The 19,236-nt window shown below is 36.9% G+C and overlaps 1 protein-coding gene across 6 annotated transcripts in view; it reads left to right on the top strand.

The window, feature by feature from the left end:
• The window catches only part of KCNJ3 (potassium inwardly rectifying channel subfamily J member 3), a 176,939-nt gene that overhangs the window by 105,970 nt on the left and 51,733 nt on the right, over positions 1-19,236 (top strand). The window lies entirely within an intron of this gene.

Here is a 19,236-nt window from a genome sequence, read left to right as displayed (position 1 = left end):
CCAGAGGAAAGCTCCTGAGCAGCAACAAAGACCCAGGGCAACCAATAAATAAATAAATAGGTAAAAAAAATCTTAACCCTCAGTTAGAGTCCAGGTTCTATGTTTTGCCCTAAGATTAAATTAACCTAAGGAACAAATAAAATCTTCTGTCCTTATGCAGCTTCTTCAGAAGGCAAAGTGGAACTATAATAGAATTGGAAAATTTTTCCTTGAACAATTTTTTTTGGTATTGCATTGTTACGTATTTTAGATTTCTAGATCCAAAATATTTTTTATTCTACTGTTGCTGTTCAGTCACTCCGTCATGGCTGACTCTTTGCAATCCCATGGACTACAGCATGCCAGGATTCCCTGTCCTTAACCTTCTCCCAGAGTTTGCTCAAACTCATGTCCGGTGAGTCAATGATGCCATCAAACCATCTCATCCTCTGCCATCCCCTTCTCCTCCTGCTGTCAATCTTTCCCAGCATCAGGGTCTTTTTAATGAGTCGACTCTTCCCAAGAAGTGGCCAAATTATTGGACCTTCAGCTTCAGCATCAGTCCTTCCAATGAATGAATATTCAAGACTGATTTCCTTTAGGATTGATTGGTTTGATCTTACTGCAGTCCAAGGGACTCTCAAGAGTCTTCTCCAACACCATAGTTCAAAAGCATCGTTTCTTCGGTGCTCAGACTTTTTAATGGTTCAACTCTCACATCCATACATAACTATTGGAAAAACCATAGCTTTGACTATACAGACCTTTGTTGGCAAGGGAATGTCTCTTCTTTTTAATACACTTTCTAGGTTTATCATAGCTGTTCTTCCAAGGAGCAAGTGTCTTTTAATTTCATGGCTGCAGACACCATCAGCAGTGATTTTGGAGCCCAGGAAAATAAAGTGTGTCACTGTTTCCATTGTTTCTCCATCTATTTGTCACAAAGTTATGGGACCATATGTCATGATCTTCATTTTTTGAATGTTGAGTTTTAAGCCAGCCTTTGCACTCTCCTCTTTCACCTCCATCAAAAGGCTCTTTAGTTCCTCTTCACTTTCTGCCAAAAGGGTGGTGTCATCAGCATATCTGAGGTTGTTGATATTTCTCCCAGCAATCTTGATTACAGCTTGTGCTTCATCCAGCCTGCATTTCACATGATGTATTCTGGATAAAAGTTAAATAAGCAGGGTGACAATATACAGTCTTGACATACACCTTTCACAATTTTGAACCAGTCCAATGTTCCTATGTTCTGTTCTAACTATTTCTTCCTGTCCTGCATGCATGTTTCTCAGGAGGCAGGTCAGGTGGTCTGGTATTTCCATGTTTTAAAGAATTTTCCACAGTTTGTTGTGATCCACACAGTCAAAGGCTTTAGCATAATCAATGAAGCAGAAGGAGATGTTCTTCTGGAATTATCATGCTTTTTCTATGATCCAGCAGATGTTGGCAATTTGATTTCTTGTTCCTCTGCCTTTTCTAAATCCAGCTTCAACATCAGGAAGTTCTCCATTCAAGTACTGTTGAAGCATAACTTGGAAAATTTTGAGCATTACTTTGCTTATATGTGAAATGAGTGTAATTGTGCAGTAGTTGGAACATTCTTTGGCAGTGCCCTTCTTTGTGATTGAATGAAAACTGACCTTTTTCAGTCCTGTGGCCACTGCCTAGTTTTTCCAAATTCTGGCATATTGAGGGCAGCGCTTTCACAACATCGTCTTTTAGGATTTGACATAGCTCAGCTGGAATTCCATCACCTCCATGAGCTTTGTTCCTAGTGATGCTTCCTAAGGCCCACTTGACTTCACATTCCAAGATGTTTGGCTCTAGGTGAGTGATCACACCATCGTGGTTATCTGGGTCATGAAGATCTTTTCTGTATAGTTCTTCTGTGTATTATTGCCACCTCTTCTTAATATCTTCTGCTTGTGTTCAGTCCATACCATTTCTCTCCTTTATTGTGCCCATCTTTGCATGAAGTGTTCCCTTGATGTCTCTAATTTTCTTGAAGATATCTCTAGTCTTACCCTTTCTATTGTTTCCTCTGTTTCTTTGCATTGTTCACTTAAGAAGGCTTTCTTATCTCTCTTTGCTGTTCTTTGTAACTCTGCATTCAAATGGGTATATTCTTTCCTTTTTTTCTTTGCCTTTAGCTTCTCTTCTTTTTTCGGCTATTTGTAAAGCCTCCTCAGACAGCCATTTTACTGACATGTAAATTGACATATAGCAGTGTATAAATTTAAGGTGTGCAGCATCATGATTTGGCTAACGTAAGTCATGAAATGGTTTTTATTTCTTAATTCATTTGTTTTTAATTGAATGATAATTTCTTTGCATTGTTGTGTTGGTTTCTGCCATACATCAGCCATAGTTATACATACATCCCCTACCTCTTGACCCTACCTCCCACCTCCCACCTCATCCCACCCCTCTAGTTTATTGCAGAGTCCCAGTTGAGGTCCCCGAGTCATAGAGCAAATTCCCACTGGCTATCTATTTTACATATGGTAGTGAGTTTAGAGAACATCCATCAACTTGTATACATACAAAATTAAAGAAATAGAAAAAAATTTTTCCTTGTGATGAAAACTCTTAGGATTTAACTTCTTAACAACTTTCATATATAACTTATGCTGCTGCTGCTGCTGTGTCGCGTCAGTCATGTCTGACTCTGTGCGACCCCATAGACGGCAGCCCACCAGGCTCCACCGTCCCTGGGATTCTCCAGGCAAGAACACTGGAGTGGGTTGCCATTTCCTTCTCCAATGCATGAAAGTGAAAAGTGAAAGTGAAGTTGCTCAGTCATGTCCGACTCAGTGACCCCATGGACTGCAGCCTACCAGGTTCCTCCATCCATGGGATTTTCCAGGCAAGAGTACTCGAGTGGGGTATATATAACTTATAGTATGCTGATAATATTTACCATGGTGTAAATTACATCTGTGCTACTTTTTTATCTTATAACTAGAAGTTGGTACTTTTTGGTTACCTTCCTCCACTTCCCCTCCCTCCATCATCCACCTCATATAACCACAAATCTGATCTCTTTTTCTATGAGTTTGTTTTTAATTTTTATTTTATAGGACTTCCCAGCTGTAGGTGCAGGCAAATCACTTGTCAGATCTGTTGCCTGGCGGTCCATCCTGGTCCCCTTGACATCTTCCATGTCTTGCACATTGTGCCAAACCATCCTTTACCTGCGCTCCTTCTGAGGATTGTATATGCAGCTGCTGATTCTGAAAAGTAGGGAAACACATCCCAGGGGAGCACCGTTTAGTCCTAAACTAGACTTGGTCTCCCTGTGGGCAGACTGCATGTAAGATCAGCAGATTCCCTGAGCTTGGAGTTCCTCTCTGCTGACATGTCCCACTGCATGTCCAAGCTCCACATAGACTTTTGGGTTATCTTGTGGGATCTGGGGCTCAGAAACTTTTACCTCTGATTTTACTGTGAGTAATAAAGTTAATTTTCCTTGATCAAGGATTCCTTCTCTTCTGTGAAAATCCATGGGGCTGTGACAGACTAACTTATGAGCCCATATAGTTATTTTAATGAGAATTCTCCTGCTTCAAGCATCTAATCACACTTATTTTAGTAGTGAAAATTCAAAAAAAAAAATCTATTTGGAGCAATGAAGATTTTGTAAATTAGTTCATCACTGATGGGTGATTGTATTGACCAGGAGAATCATTCTGTACTTTGATCATAGCCAAAGGCAAAGGCAGAAGCTTTGTGGCCTCACAGAATGTCTGACCTTGTTTATTTATTTCTCTTTCAGTTATCCACATGTTTTTAACCATGTCTACCCACATGAAAAATATTAACTGTATTGTGCTGTCAAACACACTTCAACCCACTTGAATAGAAAAACATCTTCTGAACAAAGTTGCCATTTATGATTATAAACAAAATCATAGAGGTAGGGGAAAGAGAAAGGGAATCTCTACTACAAACTCCTAGCACAAATTTTCAGAAAAGTGAAAGTTAATCGTTCAGTCATGTCTGACTCTTTATAATACCATGGATTGTAGCCTGCCCAGCTCCTTTGTCCATGGAATTCTCCAGGCAAGAGTACTGGAGTGGGTTGTCATTTCCTTCTTCAGGGGATCTTCCCAGCCCAGGGATCAAACCCAGGTCTCCTGCATTGCAGGCAGATTCTTTACCAATTGAACCACTGGGGCATTAAAACTAAAATAAAATTTTGTTGAAAATGAAAACCCAGAGTTGTGCTAAGTAGAACTTTAGGAAATACTTCTTAAAATTGTCAGTTTAAACTTAGGCACCGGGCTGACTTAATTTTTTCTTTCCTCAGAAAATAGTATAGTTTCTAAGGATTCATTCCATGGCCCTTGAAAGTAAAAGACTGCAAGTACTTGGGGAAATAAATGAGCTAATGAAAAGTGAAAGTCACATCATAAGAATTATATTGGTGAGTTTCCACTGTTTTCCCCTCTCTTTGCGGCAATTCAGTACCTGCACTCTGCTTTCCACCACCTCATTTTGCTCGGTGGAAAACATCCACTGATGACATTGAGTCGTTTTAAGTAATCAGAGGCAACTGCATAAACTCCATCAGGATAACGCCTTCCAGGCACATGCTCATCAATTTATGGTGAAAGCTGGAAACTGCATGCATATATCTGAGCAGATGAAAACGAGGAGATGAAAATGTTGCTCTAGTGCTCTGCCTTTTCATGTCTTTCTTAAATCATGATTTCTAAGACTATACTCTACCATAAAAATTCAGAAAAATGTGATTGTGTGACTTTACCATAATCACAGAGTCCTCAATCTTTTGACGTTTTTACCCGCATGAAGTTTTCTAAAGTGATTTCAGAATGCAATATCTGTGGTTTAAAACCTATAAACAGAAATCTTCTGAATGAGAGCATTACAACATATAGTATTTATCATCTCAAACTTTTCAAATTTTGGGTTTGCCAAGTATTGGCTACTGGATAGCTCCTTTAAAAACACACAGACACACAGACACAGACACACACACACACACAGATACACACACCACAGCAGCTACATTGGAATTCAAGATTCCAGAGACCGGTGACTCGCCTTTAATACATATGCCTGTAAGCTCACCAACTAGTGCAAGGAGCCTGGCATCTAACAATTATTTGTTGATTGAATGAATAAATGTGAGTGAATAGCAGCACAAGAGATGGTCATGAATTGAATATAGGTAATTGGATTTAATGCCTCTAGGCATTCATACTGTAGATTCTGAGCCCAGACTTTATGTTAATTCTTTTTATTTTTTTCCTGAAGCAAATGCCTTGCTATTTTCAGGAACTGGTATATGTTCACTTCCAGCAATGTAACGTGGAGGTATCTGGAAATGCCTCCAACTAATCTATGAGGAAAGTTTGGTTTTGCTGAATTGGGAGCTGACAGTTCACATCTAAATGGAAAAATCAGATTAATACATAATTTCACATCCTGGGCCCTTGAGTAAGAATTTCTGTTGCCTCATTGATAGGAAGCTGTTGTTCACATTGAATTGTTTTTGTCAAATAGGAGAGAATATATGTTTTGTTGTCATTTCTCATTGATGTTTTTATTTCCTTTAAGGGAACTGACTTTAGAAACTTTTGTTCTTATTCAGTATTTCCTTTCAATGTTCTTAAAAACATATCTGCCAAGAAAAATAATTCACCTTCTTGCAAAATGTTAACATTTTCCATTTTAAGTTAAAGCCACCTTGCCAACAGTGTTATTTCAAAGCGTTTGATTTGTCATGATATGTTCAGTCTATTTTTAAGGTTCTCCAAATTATATTTTGAAGTTGGTACTTGTTCCAAGTTAAAGCAGTGTGCAATATGTTGCAGTATGACTGAGTGGAGGAGAGAAAGAGATCCAGGAATAAATATAACTAAGAGAAGAGCACTCACAGCTACATTCTCTCTTTTCGTTTCCTAAGCAAAGGGGATTAACCTGCCAAATGGCAGCTTGCCCTCAAAGTCATACTGGATCTCATTCATGAATGAATGTGATCATTACTTTTTAAAACATTTAATTTTTTTTTAAATTAGAGGATAATTGCCATAATGTTGTGATGATTTTTGATGAAAATTTTCACTGGTATGAAGCACTCAATCTTGTTGAATAATAAGAAAATCATCTGAATTCTCATTGTTTTCAATCAGAGGTAGTTTTGTGCCCAGTTATAGTGAAATAAATAATTGCATAATACTCAAAATGTAGTAGGTATTCTGTAAATATAAATGGATGATGAAATATTGATATCTATAAAAAAAAGCCTAGTTCTTTTCCTATCAAAGAATACTTGAAATATATTGTTTTTTCCCTAATATCCAAACTTTATGCCAGCCACTGTGTAATGGGATATAAAAATGAGTATGAAACAATTTTAGCCATCACAACACTTGCAATCGCAGTAAGCCAGGGACACAGGTCTAAAATCAGTCAGTTCAGTTCAGTTGCTCAATTGTGTCCGACTCTGTGACCCCATGGACTGCAGGCTTCCCTGTCTGTCACCAGCTATCGGAGCTCACTCAAACCCATGTCCATCGCATCAGTGATGCCATCCAACCATCTCATCTTCTGTCATCCCAGTCTCCTCCTGCTTTCAATCTTTCCCAGCATCAGGATCTTTTCAAATGAGTCAACTCTTCACATCAGGTGGCCAAAGTGTTGGAGTTTCAGCTTCAACATCAGTCCTTCCAATGAATATTCAGGACTGATTTCCTTTAGGATTGACTGGTTTGATCTTATTGCAATCCAAGGGACTCTCAAGAGTCTTCTCCAACACCATAGTTCAAAAGCATCAATTCTTCAGCACTCAGCTTTCTTTATAGTCCAACTCTCACATCCGTGCATGACTAGTGGAAATACCATAACTTTGACTAGATGGACCTTTGTTGGCAAAGTAATGTCTCTGCTTTTTAATATGCTGTCTAGGTTGGTCATAACTTTTCTTCCAAGGAGCAAGCATCTTTTAATTTCATGGCTTCAGTCACCATCTGCAGTGATTTTTGTAGCCCCCCAAAATAAAGTCTGTCACTATTTCCGTTGTTTCCCCACCTATTTCCCATGAAGTGATGGGACTGGATGCCATGAAGTGATGGGACTGGATGCCGTGATCTTAGTTTTTTGAATGTTGAGTTTTAAGCCAGCTTTTTCACTCTTCTCTTTCACTTTCATTAAGAGGCTCTTTAGTTCCTCTTCACTTTCTGCCATATGAATGGTATAATCTGTGTATCTGAGTGGCAATCTTTATTCCAGCTTGTGCTTCATCCAGCCTGGCATTTCACATGATGTACTGTGTATATAAGTTAAATAAGCAGGGTGACAATATACAGCCATGACATACTCCTTTCCCAGTTTGGAACCAGTCCAGTGTTCCATGTCTGGTTCTAACTGTCACTTCTTGACAGGCATACAGATTTCTCAAGAAGCAGGTCAGGTGGTCTGGTATTCCCATCTCTTTCAGAATTTTCTATAGTTTGTTGTGATCTACACAGTCAAAGGATTTGGCACAATCAATAAAGCAGTAATAGATGTTTTCCTAGAATTCTCTTGCTTTTTCTGTGTCCAGTGGATGTTGGTAATTTGATCTCTGGTTCCTGTGCCTTTTCTAAATCCAGCTTGAACACTTGGAAGTTCATGGTCCATGTACCTTTGAGGCCTAGCTTGAAGAATTTTGAGCATTACTTTGCTGGCATGTGAGATGAATGCACTTGTGCAGTAGTTTGAACCCTTTGGGACTGGAATGAAAACTGATCTTTTCCAGTCCTGTGGCCACTGCTGAGTTTTCCAAATTTGCTTGGTGTATAGATTTGTAATACGAAGGGAGAAAATGTTGCAGAGGATGCTTCATTAAGGAAGCCATCATTTTAGTAACATTTGTAAATATTTTGATATAATCTGATTGAAACTACCATTTTTGAAGAATCTGCTCTTAAACAGTCATTGTTTTCTTTTCTCTATGAAGCCTATATTTTAAGCTCAGCAAATGAATTTGCTTTGTTGAACAGTAACATGCATGTACCTTCTCACAAATCAGGGCTTTTCAGTAGATAACTTTGGTTTACACCGTATATCTATACTAGATTATATTCAGACTTAATTAAACATATGTTTGTTTCATCTATGTGTAACTTGTTTCAATTTTGTTCATTTTTTCTTTGTAAGTTCTGTGCCTAAGAAGGCCTATTATGTTGACTTTCTCATTTCTCCTTTAAATGACTTTGTGTGTACAATTATGTTTTCTACAGTTTTAGAAGAAAATTAGTGCTTTTTTAGAGAAAAATTGGAGATCATGAATCTATAATCTTCACCTAGAAAACAAAAGTCAAGTCAAACCGTGTCTTTGAGGCTGAAATTATATTTTGCTGCCTATTTTATCAATATATGTGAATATTATATACTACTTGTTAATATATTTATATGTATGTGTGTATATATATGTGTATAGTGAGTATTTTTATACACATTTGGTGGAGAGCCAACACTTAAAATTAATTTCCTATGGCTATCACTATTTTAATGTAATAATACTTTTTATTTTTATAAATGTTTCAGAAACTTTAAATGCTAAGACTCAGGTTTTGTTTTTTTTTCTTTTACTGTCTCCATGTATAATATTTTTTTTATTTCAAATTTTTCAAGTCTTTCAGCTTCTTAAGGATATTTTTATTTAGTATTCCAGAGGCGATCTAATAGTCTTTTAAATGCTTTATAGTACTGATTTACTACCTGTCTAGATGAAATAGATTATGATTGATATTTTTTGTCCTATAGACTCTTGAAAAGCAGACCCTTTTGGAGTCATAAAAGAAACCCTGGTGTTTTACTTTTGCATTTCTTTGTGAGGTGCTTTTCTTTTCATCCTCCCTGCTAAATCAGTGTGGAGCCCAAAGCATCATTACGGAGTAAGGAATGACTTAAGTAATTGGATTTCTACCTGGGAAATTGGATTTTGAGGAATTGGATTTCCCCATTGGAATGTGAATGACAGTAACACAAATTCTAAAGGAAGGGCATCTTTTGGAATATCCTTGCAGACTAATTCACAAACCCTGTCCTGATGTTATTTGCTACTAAACTGCAGATTTTTTTCATTGCCATTTCTCTTACTATCACTTGCATAACATGGATTATGGATTAAACAGCAAATTATGTTGAGTGTCTGAATGAAGATTGTGACATAGTGCTGAATTACATAATCATGTCAGGTTATCTGAAGGACTTGAATCTATCTGTAAGGTAGAAGATTTACAAAAAGAGACTCATTTTAGGAATGGCACTCAGGATATACAATACGAGAAGAAAAGATGCCAAATCAGGTAGATAATCAATAGAACTGTGGATTTCCATGGATATAAAAAATCCTGCAGAGTGTTTTCATGCAAAAGGGAAAAACTGAAGTTTTTCTAGTTATGTTGTTTAGACAATATTAATGTATTACATATTATTGACTATGCCAAAGCCTTTGACTGTGTGTATCGCAACAAACTGTGGAAAATTCTTAAAGAGATGGGACTATCAGACCACCTGACCTGCTTCCTGTGAAATCTGTATGCAGGTCAAGAAGCAACAGTTAGAACTGGACATGGAATAACAGACTGGTTCAAAATCAGGAAAGGAGTATATCATGGCTGTATACTGTCACCCTGCTTATTTAATTTATATGCAGAGTACATCATGAAAAATGCTGGACTGGATGAAGCACAAGCTGAAATCAAAATTGCCAGAAGAAATATCAATAACCTCAGATATGCAGTTGACACCACCCTTATGGCAGAAAGCGAAGAAGAACTAAAGAGCCTCTTGATGAAAGTGAAAAAGGAGAGTGGAAAAGTTGGCTTAAAACTCAACATTCAGAAAACTAAGATCATGGGATCTGGTCTCATCACTTCATGGCAAATAGATGGGGAAACAATGGAAACAGTGACAGATTTTATTTTGGGGTGGAGCTCCAAAATCACTACAGATGGTAACTGCAACCATGAAATTAAAAGATGCTTACTTCTTGGAAGAGAAGTTATGACCAACCTAGACAGCATATTAAAAAGCAGAGACATTACTTTGCCAACAAAGGTCCATCTAGTCAAGGCTATGGTTTTTCCAGTAGTCATGTGTGGATGTGAGAGTTGGACTGTAAAGAAAGCTGAGCGCTGAAGAACTGATGCTTTTGAACTATGGTGTTGGAGAAGACTCTTGAGAGTCCCTTGGACTGCAAGGAGATTTAACCAGTCCATCCTAAAGGAAATCAGTCCTGAATATTCATTGGAAGGACTGATGCTGAAGCTGAAACCCCAACACTTTGGCCACCTGATGTGAAGAATTGACTCATTGGAAAAGATCCTGATGCTGGGAAAGATTGAAAGCAGGAGGAGATTGGGATGACAAAGGATGAGATGGTTGGATGGCATCACCGACTCAATGGACATGAATTTGAGTAAACTGCGGTAGTTGGTGACGGACAGGGAGGCCTGGCGCACTGCAGTCCATGGGGTCGTAATGAGTCAGACACGACTGAACCGCTGAAGTCAAGTGTCACAGTTAGCTGCCTTGGTTATTTTGTCTCAGTGATTTCACTGAAATGTTGACATAATTACTTGTTTTGTGTCTTTTAAATACTAACCACCTTGCTCAATGAAGTGACATCTTTTTGTCCTTACTCACTTGATACTCCTGGGTCATGTTTTTCTATCAAGTGGAGGCAAATAATTTAATATTTGAAAAGCTAATATGGTAGTCTATGTTGCCCTCTAACTTTTGAGTCACTGAGTTCAAATCATGCATTAAAGTTTCCTTTGTGATTTTAATTATGAAAAAGATACTATTAATATATAACAGTATAATGGCTTTATGCAGACATCATTTAAAGTAGGTTACCTGGGTAAACAACTGAATACCTTATTAGTGTTTTTGCTGTTATTACTTAAAATTTAGTATGTAAGAGTACTTAAGAGTCATCTAATATATTTATTAGGGGGAACAATAAATTCAACCTTGTAAACTATTCCTTTAAAGATCAAGAATTCTTTTCAGAATACTTGCTTTAGGATCTGTGGTGATAGCTCGTTGAGTCTTTTCTATAGACCCATTTTCAAGCCTATTTTATTATAACATTGCTGATCAAAAGTCATATAACCTGTTCAGGAATGTCTAGAAAGGGTTCACCTGCCTGGGTATAGGTGAAGAAAAAGCCTCAAATTAGATGTTTAGATTCCTGGTCTCTAGAAATCTGTCTTTTATTTGTGTCATTGAGTACCTACTGAGATATACGATGTATCACCCGGTGTTCTAATTGCTTTGCATATAAAGGCAGCTGTCACCTTTCCAGTGCCTAAGCATTCCCATTGTCTTCTATGGAGCATTTTTTATTTCTTTTCTAATTTTGTGAAATTGAATACTAACATGTATGATTGTGTTTCATGAAGTTGATGTAAGACTTCAGTTAGATAATGGATATTCTTCAAAGAGCCTGAAATTTGATACCATGATACGTGTATAGATATATGTTTAATTACAAATGCAAAGCATGAAATATGTTCCTTGTTTAAAATTTCCAATAACACAGAACCCTAAAATAAAAAGTAAAGTCCTGCTTTTCCAAACCTCACTCTTCAATTTAGTGTATTCTCTGATATTTTTAGCCATGTGAATGTATACAATGCAAATGCATTTAATCTTGCTATTGTTTCTGTTTGAGTGTTAATATTTTATAAAAATGGGAGCATATTTTATATGTATGTATATGTATGCATATATGTGTGTATATATGCATATGTACATATATGTATGTACATACACATAGTATAATTTGCTTTTCTCCTGTAAAGAAAATATTATAGGCAGTCTTCCTTACACACTGTATTTTGTAGTATGTATGACAACTTATTTAATAATCTTCCCTAGGTTGAACATTTAGGTTGTCTCTATTATATTTTAACAATAAATGAAGTTGCAACAAATGTCATAGTTTATTTATCATGATGCTTAAGTCCCAACATTCATGGGCTTTATTCTTTCTTTCTTTTTTTGTTTTTGCTAATTCCTGCACTGAAAACACTATATTAATGACTACAACCTTTTGTACATTTGTACTTTTTTATATCAAGAAAGTCTAGCCTTCCTTATTATTCCACTTGGCTGTTCTTTCAGTTTTTCTTTCAGATGGACATCAGAATCAACCTGAAAAAGTCTACACACATACACAAACACAACTTTGTTGAAATTTTGATTGAGATTGCCTTGAATTATAGATGTTTTGGGGAAGGGTTCACATAATTAAATTGCTGAATCTTTGTCTAGGAGTCTTCGAAGATTAACCATGTGTCTTACATTTGGTGTGCAATGTGGCTGAGGAACAGACTGTGTGTGGTGTGTGGGTGTGCGTGCATGCCATGGTGTATGCTGGGGTGGGAAAGAAGCAGGGCTCAACATATAAGACTGGAGTCTTTGAGGATTGTATGTATGATTTTACAGATTTGTAGGAGGGTGGTGAAGAAGGGGATGCATAGAGAAGCCAGTAGTGTAATCAGGTCCTAGATGTTTCCAAGGCTCTTCTTGTTGGATTCAAACACCCACTCTTCTTTTAACTTGGGTAACTCAACATGTAAATCCTATTGTCTCTAGAACTGTCTCCAGAATTCTTAAAATCCTCTTCTTCGTTATTTGACTTCCATCTACCATTCCAGGGCTTCCCAGGTGGCACAGTGGTAAAAAAATCTGCCTGCCAATGCAGGAGACACAGGAGGCAAGGGTTCGATCCCTGGTTCTATTTTTGCCTGGAAATTTCATGGACAGAGGAGCTTGGTGGGCTACAGTTCATAGGGTCCCAAAGAGTCAGACTTGACTAAAAACTGAGCACGCATTTTGCCATTCCAACCACTTTTCTGTTCTCCAAATGTAGTTCTTGGGACCTGATATTTCTTTCTATGTATGTATCCTGCCCTCTGTCCCTTTCCTGAATGTTCCACTCCTTAATAAAACTGACACTTAAGTGATACGTAATATGTGTCCGGCACTGTTCTCTGTTCTTGGAACTCATCACTGAGTAGCGTAAAACATTCCAATCCCTCATGAATCCTATATTCTAGTAATAATATATAAGAATTTATATCATAGATTATTATGTGCTAAGCACTTAACATAGATAAAAACAGAGCGGAGTGGGATTGAGCAGAGAGTAGACTGTAATTTTAAATGGATGGTCAGGACAGAGTCAACAGAAAGGTGACATTTTTGTCACCTAGTCTTGAAAGTGACAAGGGATTAGCAGTGCAAATATCTGGTCTCTACAGTAAAAGGCTTATTTTCGTTGCCCCTGAAACCCAAAAAGGTCAAGAAAATGTGCACATATTGTTTCATTTGTGTTATACTTGTCTAGTCTTCAGTGACTTATTTTGATCTATAGGTACAGGAGCTTCCCACCCCCAGCTCTGGGAAGTTTACTGTCCAAAACTTTGAACATATCTTAGTTTGTTCTAGCTTTTTCTATAATAGTCCTTGGAACGTCACTAAAATTCAAGCAAAGTGAAGGTAAAAGATCAGCTTCTTTCAATTTATGAGTTCTATAAAAATATGGGTATGATTTTAGAGGCAAGGAATTTTAGGTTTTGAGTAGTCATGGGGAGGAAATATCTGTTGAATGAAGGGACAGAAATGAATGTGTAGGTTTGCCTCCCCCTACCCCCGACCCCGCCATTCTGTTTCCCCCAAGTCTATCATGTTTATTATATTGAACAGCTTTTTTTTCAGTGATTTTTTCTTTATGTTCAAAGTACTTATGTTTTTCCTCTACATCACTTATTTTCAGTTTTTAATTCTGCTTTTTATTGCCTATTGCCTTCAATATGGATTTTAATTGAGCTTCAGTATTTAGAATATTTTGCATCTTCTTCCTATTTCTGCCAACTTCTTTTATAATATCTTGTTCATTCTCACTTATTTTCTCCTTGTGGCATTTTTTTTTTCTTGATGCTCTTTTATTAAGCTAACCAATTATTTTTAAAAAATATATTTGAGTCCTATTGAAAAGCTATTTTATTTTTACTGTTGTGCTTTTCCCTGGTGACTTTAGAAGAAGCTTTGGGTTGTTGTATAGATTATGTTTTAAGTGAAAATTATATACAAAAGCCAAATTGAAAAATGGCTGTGCAAATCAGGACCTTTGGTATCATCCCCATCTGAGGAGTGTGCTCCATTGACTTCCTGTCCTTAAGAGCCTCCTGCCCTGCCTATTTGACTCCACTTGATTTGAAGTAGGCACCTAGTAGTGTTTTAAGAATCTGTGGTAGATGCTCTCACTTCCTCGAAATCCTCAGATGTATCAAATAAAGTGAATGTGAAGTCTGTGTACTCTGGAGTCAGATGCCTGAGTTTTAAATCCCCCTTTTGCCTACTTGTGTTCACTGCATGACCCAGCATAAATCACTTGCCTTAACTTGGTAAGTTACTTGACTTCATTTTTCCTATTTCTAAGATAGAAATAAAATCTCATTGACTATAGAGGATTGTCATTAGGGTTAAGTAAGTGGATATGTGTTAAATATTTAAAAGCATAATTGGCAAATAGTAAGAACCTAGCAAGAGTAGCGCTAAGAGTAACTAACTCTAAGCGTTAGCAAGTTCATTCTTAATTTTTATGATTATTTGTAGATCCCATAGATTTGTTTATGTTTACTCAAAACAGAACCTCAAAATTAGCCTTAGCCCCATTCTCTCAGCATATATGAATGTAGTTTGCATCTGTATACTGCCGCTTTGGGATTTTCTCCTGCTCTGGCTATTTGGTTCTGACTCTAGTTAAGTCAGGGTTAGTGTGTTGCCTGTTCATATGTGTCTTTGATGAAAGAATCTGCTACTCACAATGTGATGTTATCAGGGTTTTAAAAGAGTTCTTGTTTTTGACAACAACTCTTCAGCTGCACTGTGCCTCTAGGATTCTTGTCTATAGAAAGTGCTGGTGGGGGCAGAAGAGGAGTGCCACGTGGGGAGGTGTGATTCAGAGTGGCTGGGGGAGGGAGCTGAGTGTTGCTGCTGGTGCTCTGGTCCCTGCTGAGACTTGGTTCTGTTATCCTCATATATCCTTTCAGTTCCTCTTGCCAGTTCTGCAGTTGCATATCTCTGTAGTGTTTCTGAGCAGCAAGCTTCAGAGAAAAACTAAGAAAATCTGTATCTCAGGTTCTTTATCATGAGTTTATCCTTCATTCTTTAACTAAATTATTGTATCTCTTTAATCTTAACTTAAAAAAACCTATGATTTAAATTCTGGCTACTAACTGTATTCTTTTATATGAAGGTATGCTGACTTTTCTTCTTCTGTCATGTATTTGAAATTAGAGTGAAAACAGTTAATTAGAGCATCTTGTTAACAAGATGCCTGTAGAAATAAAGCTATTTTGTGGCATGGAAAGACAGTGTATTCAAGATTAATAGTGAAATTTGAACTGAAGTGTAATACAAAATGAGTTAATAATGCTGATTACCTTTTAGATGAATAAATAATGCTGCTGTTGCTATAGAAAATTGTTCTAAGTATAATTTTTGAATTGCACGAAAGAAATAAAAACACAAGAAAGGTTACAAAATCTAAGAGTTATCATAGTGTCTTAGTACATTCTATATTAAGGTATCTTTTAAAGTTTTTGCATTTCTAAGAAAGATTTATTTTAGGGTTATGAAGGCTATTTAAAAATATAGAGGGCTAGAACTTTATTGGGCATAATTGTCCTCAAGACATTTTATTTTTTGAGCAAGGAAATGGCAACCCACTCCAGTACTCTGGCCTGGAAAATTCCATGGACAGAGGAGCTTGGTAGGCTACAGTCCATGAGATCGCAAAGAGTCAGGCACGACTGAGCAAATTCACTTTATTTATAAAATAGTGAAAATAATACCTACTTCAAAAATATATAATATCTCTAAGGAAATAGTCTTAAGGGTTTCAACTTAACTGAAAAGTGCCAGTTTTCACTAAAGTCTAATCAGTAGATTTCCTGCAGAGCTATTTCTGATATGATGTCTTGTGCATTGCTTGCTAGTCACACAGAATTTTCTTTATTTTCCTCCATTGTCCTTATTTGAAAGAATTTTGCCTTTCTAGATTGTGTAGTGGATGTTTCACAATATTGAAATGTAGAGAACAGGTCAAGTAAATAAGAGTGAAGGAGAAATCATATTGCACCATCTTCTCATGATCAATTTTATGCTGAATTTCTCATGAGATAATAATAGATAAATTCCATTGTGATGAGTAAATCCAGGTACCATGCAAGTATGGTAGCATCCAACTCTGTGGAGCAGATGTTATTTACACCCTATTGATGAATAATTCTAAGTAGAGGGCATTGAGGAGTTTATCTGTGTGAACATACTAACCAACAGTGGTGCTGAGGTTCAGATCCTGATCAGATTCACTCAAATCTGTGCTCCCAGCTGGAGGAATGCTTGCCAATATTTGACATGTTCCTCACCTATTTAGTATTAAAACATAAATATGTTATAATGTAAAATAATTACACATGATCAATTTTCTATTATTACATCATTTGAGTTTTCCTATATTTGAATATAATTTTCTAGGCAGTTCCCAAGTTGCCAGTGGATTTTCTCCCTGAAATTCATTTCCAAATCAGATTTCAAAACATGAAGATAAGAAATGACTTTTTTTAAAGTTGACAAAAAGCAAATATAGACAAAGAGAGTAAATAGGTAGATTGAGGTATATAAAATTCCAAAGGGGGGTTTTGTATACTTTGAAGGACTAACAAATGGAATCCTGAGAAAAAATGAATGATTTTCTAAGAAGTCCCTTCAGCAGTTGGAATATGCATGCATGTGAAAAGCATAATCTATAGTTATGTGTACCAAAGAGGTGGATTTGATAACTGATAAAAGACTTTTAAAAATAGGTACTATTGTGCAGTATTTTGTACAAACCCTGTCCTAACAGACTCGAGGGGACAAGAGGAAGTAATGGACCTCTGGGGCAAAATAATTTCCTCCTGTGTTCTGGAGGTGGCACCTGTAGTCTGGGCTTTATTGTTGAAATGGTGTCAGTAGCTGGATAGGAGTGAAAACATAGAAGGATGTGAAGAACATTGAAGATGAAATAGAAGTCTTGTGAAGTTGACTTGTACTCAAAATAGGGTATCTGTGAATATTTTTTTTTCTTTTTCTGCTTCAGAAAACATATTAATAGCACTTTGAAATGATTTTAAATTTGTCCTTTTCCCTTTGGATTAATTAGTTAATGGTAGTACAGGGATAATTTCAAAGTGGCCACATCCTATGAATTGCAAATTGTAACAAAGTAACTAAAATATTGTATTTTTACTTCATAAATTCTTGACATCTAGATTTCTGGAACTTTTCAATGAAAGGACTATAGTATAACTCATATTATTTTTGATTTTGAATCAAACTCCTTTTTTAACTGTTTTATTCAAATGCTAGAATGTGATACAGAACATGAACATGTTGCAGTTATATAGTTTGTTTTTTAAAAAGTTTATATATCATATTCAAATTAAAGCAAATGATGATGATATCTGTCAAATTTAAAGTGATTACCAATTTAGAAAATAAGACTGAAAAAGTTGATGTTTAGTGAGTTATAAACAGAATTACATAATATAGACATGGGAAAATTAGTAAATAAAATGCGAAATGTTCCAATGTTTTTAAACTGCATCAAAGTACAAGGAAATATAGAAAAGTAGTTAACAGCATGTTCTGCATTTGTAGTTTTGATTCAAATTCTAGTCCGGCTACTTCCTAGCTAGTGTGCCTTTAATGCATTGTAAGGATATATTCAGATATTTTGGAAGATAATTAAGAGATGCTCAAGTAGAATATCTCATTCAAAATAGTGTTTCTCTCAAGAACTGTGAAGATTCTTAAATTTGATTTCACTGTATTTGCAAGCTACATCAGCTGTATTTGCACCAGACTCATCAGTTGGAGACAGAGGACCTTATTACACATGGCACAGAAAGCAGCATGAGCATCAGCACATTTGTCTGTCCCCTTTACCTCCTGTGTCCCAGTGGGGCTATGTAATGGATCCAGAGAGATGCTGCGGTGGGTTTGTTTCACTGCTGAGGAACCAAGTCCTAAGTACTTTAGGAGCAAGCAGTAAATATCACAGCACATGGCAGAAAAGCAGATCTTCTTCCGCTAGAGAGCAGGCAGCTACCTGGTTGTCCCACTCTGGTGGACGTGGCCTACTTAGCTGCTTATGTGATTACCTAGAAAAACTGCTCAGTATCAGGAGATGGATAAACTCTGCATCTGAAACACTCAGCAAGAATATGTCAGGAGGCTTAGAGTCCTGGCAGACAGCCTCTCCCTCAAACCACACCTTAACCCCACATATTCTCAGCTGTGTGGTCACATGACTGTCCTACTCTGTGGGTCACTCTGATTATCCTTACCAAGAGAGTAAACCTATATCAGTTCAACTTATCTTATAGTATATTGAATTAAAGGCACTATCAACAGGACTCCAAGCAGCAGCTTAGAGCCAACCTGTAGTATTGACCTCAGCCATGACCCTCAGGGCTCCAGACTCAGCCTACTGAACAAATTCCTGAAAAAACAGGGTATATACGTTAGAAAAACACGTGACTTTCTCTTTAAGTCTCTTCATTAACCTTTCTTTTTTTCAGAGGAATTACTGTAGGTGGAGAGATATATTAGGGATGTCATCTGTTCTATCTTGATCTGAAAGATGGATACTTAGGACAGTCTTCCATAACAGTCCTGGCCAGTGAGTTGAAACTGACCTAAATACCTTCTATGTTCAAAGTGGTATCACTGATAACTTCAGCTAAGTCAGGGACACATTTGTTAGCATCTTTTCTAATTGGTTGGCTCCAATTTTAAGGATGATCACCCAATGACTGTATATACCACGAGTCAGTCATTTATTAGTAACTAAGGTTGTCCAATCCCCAAATACCTCCACATTTATCTGAGAACTACATGATTCACTGGTAGTGTTTCCTTAAACACTTGAAGGGCTCTTTTGACCACTCTGAGGTACAAATCAAATCAAAGCAATGTATAGATAAATTAATGACTGGCTTCCACAGAGATAGTGCAGTCCCAGAGACATACATGGTGCCCCTAGAAAGAAGGTGTTAACTGAGATGGTTCTTCTGTCTAAGGGTAATATACATCAATCAGGGGACACAGGGTAGAGATACTTTCAACGTGGCTTCCTGGCTAGCTAGTAAATCTTAGGTTCCCCAAGTCCAGTTC

This window comes from Cervus elaphus, chromosome 33, assembly GCF_910594005.1.
Source record: "Cervus elaphus chromosome 33, mCerEla1.1, whole genome shotgun sequence".
Taxonomy (NCBI): Eukaryota; Metazoa; Chordata; class Mammalia; order Artiodactyla; family Cervidae; genus Cervus; species Cervus elaphus.
This window is presented reverse-complemented; position numbering and strand designations above follow the sequence as displayed.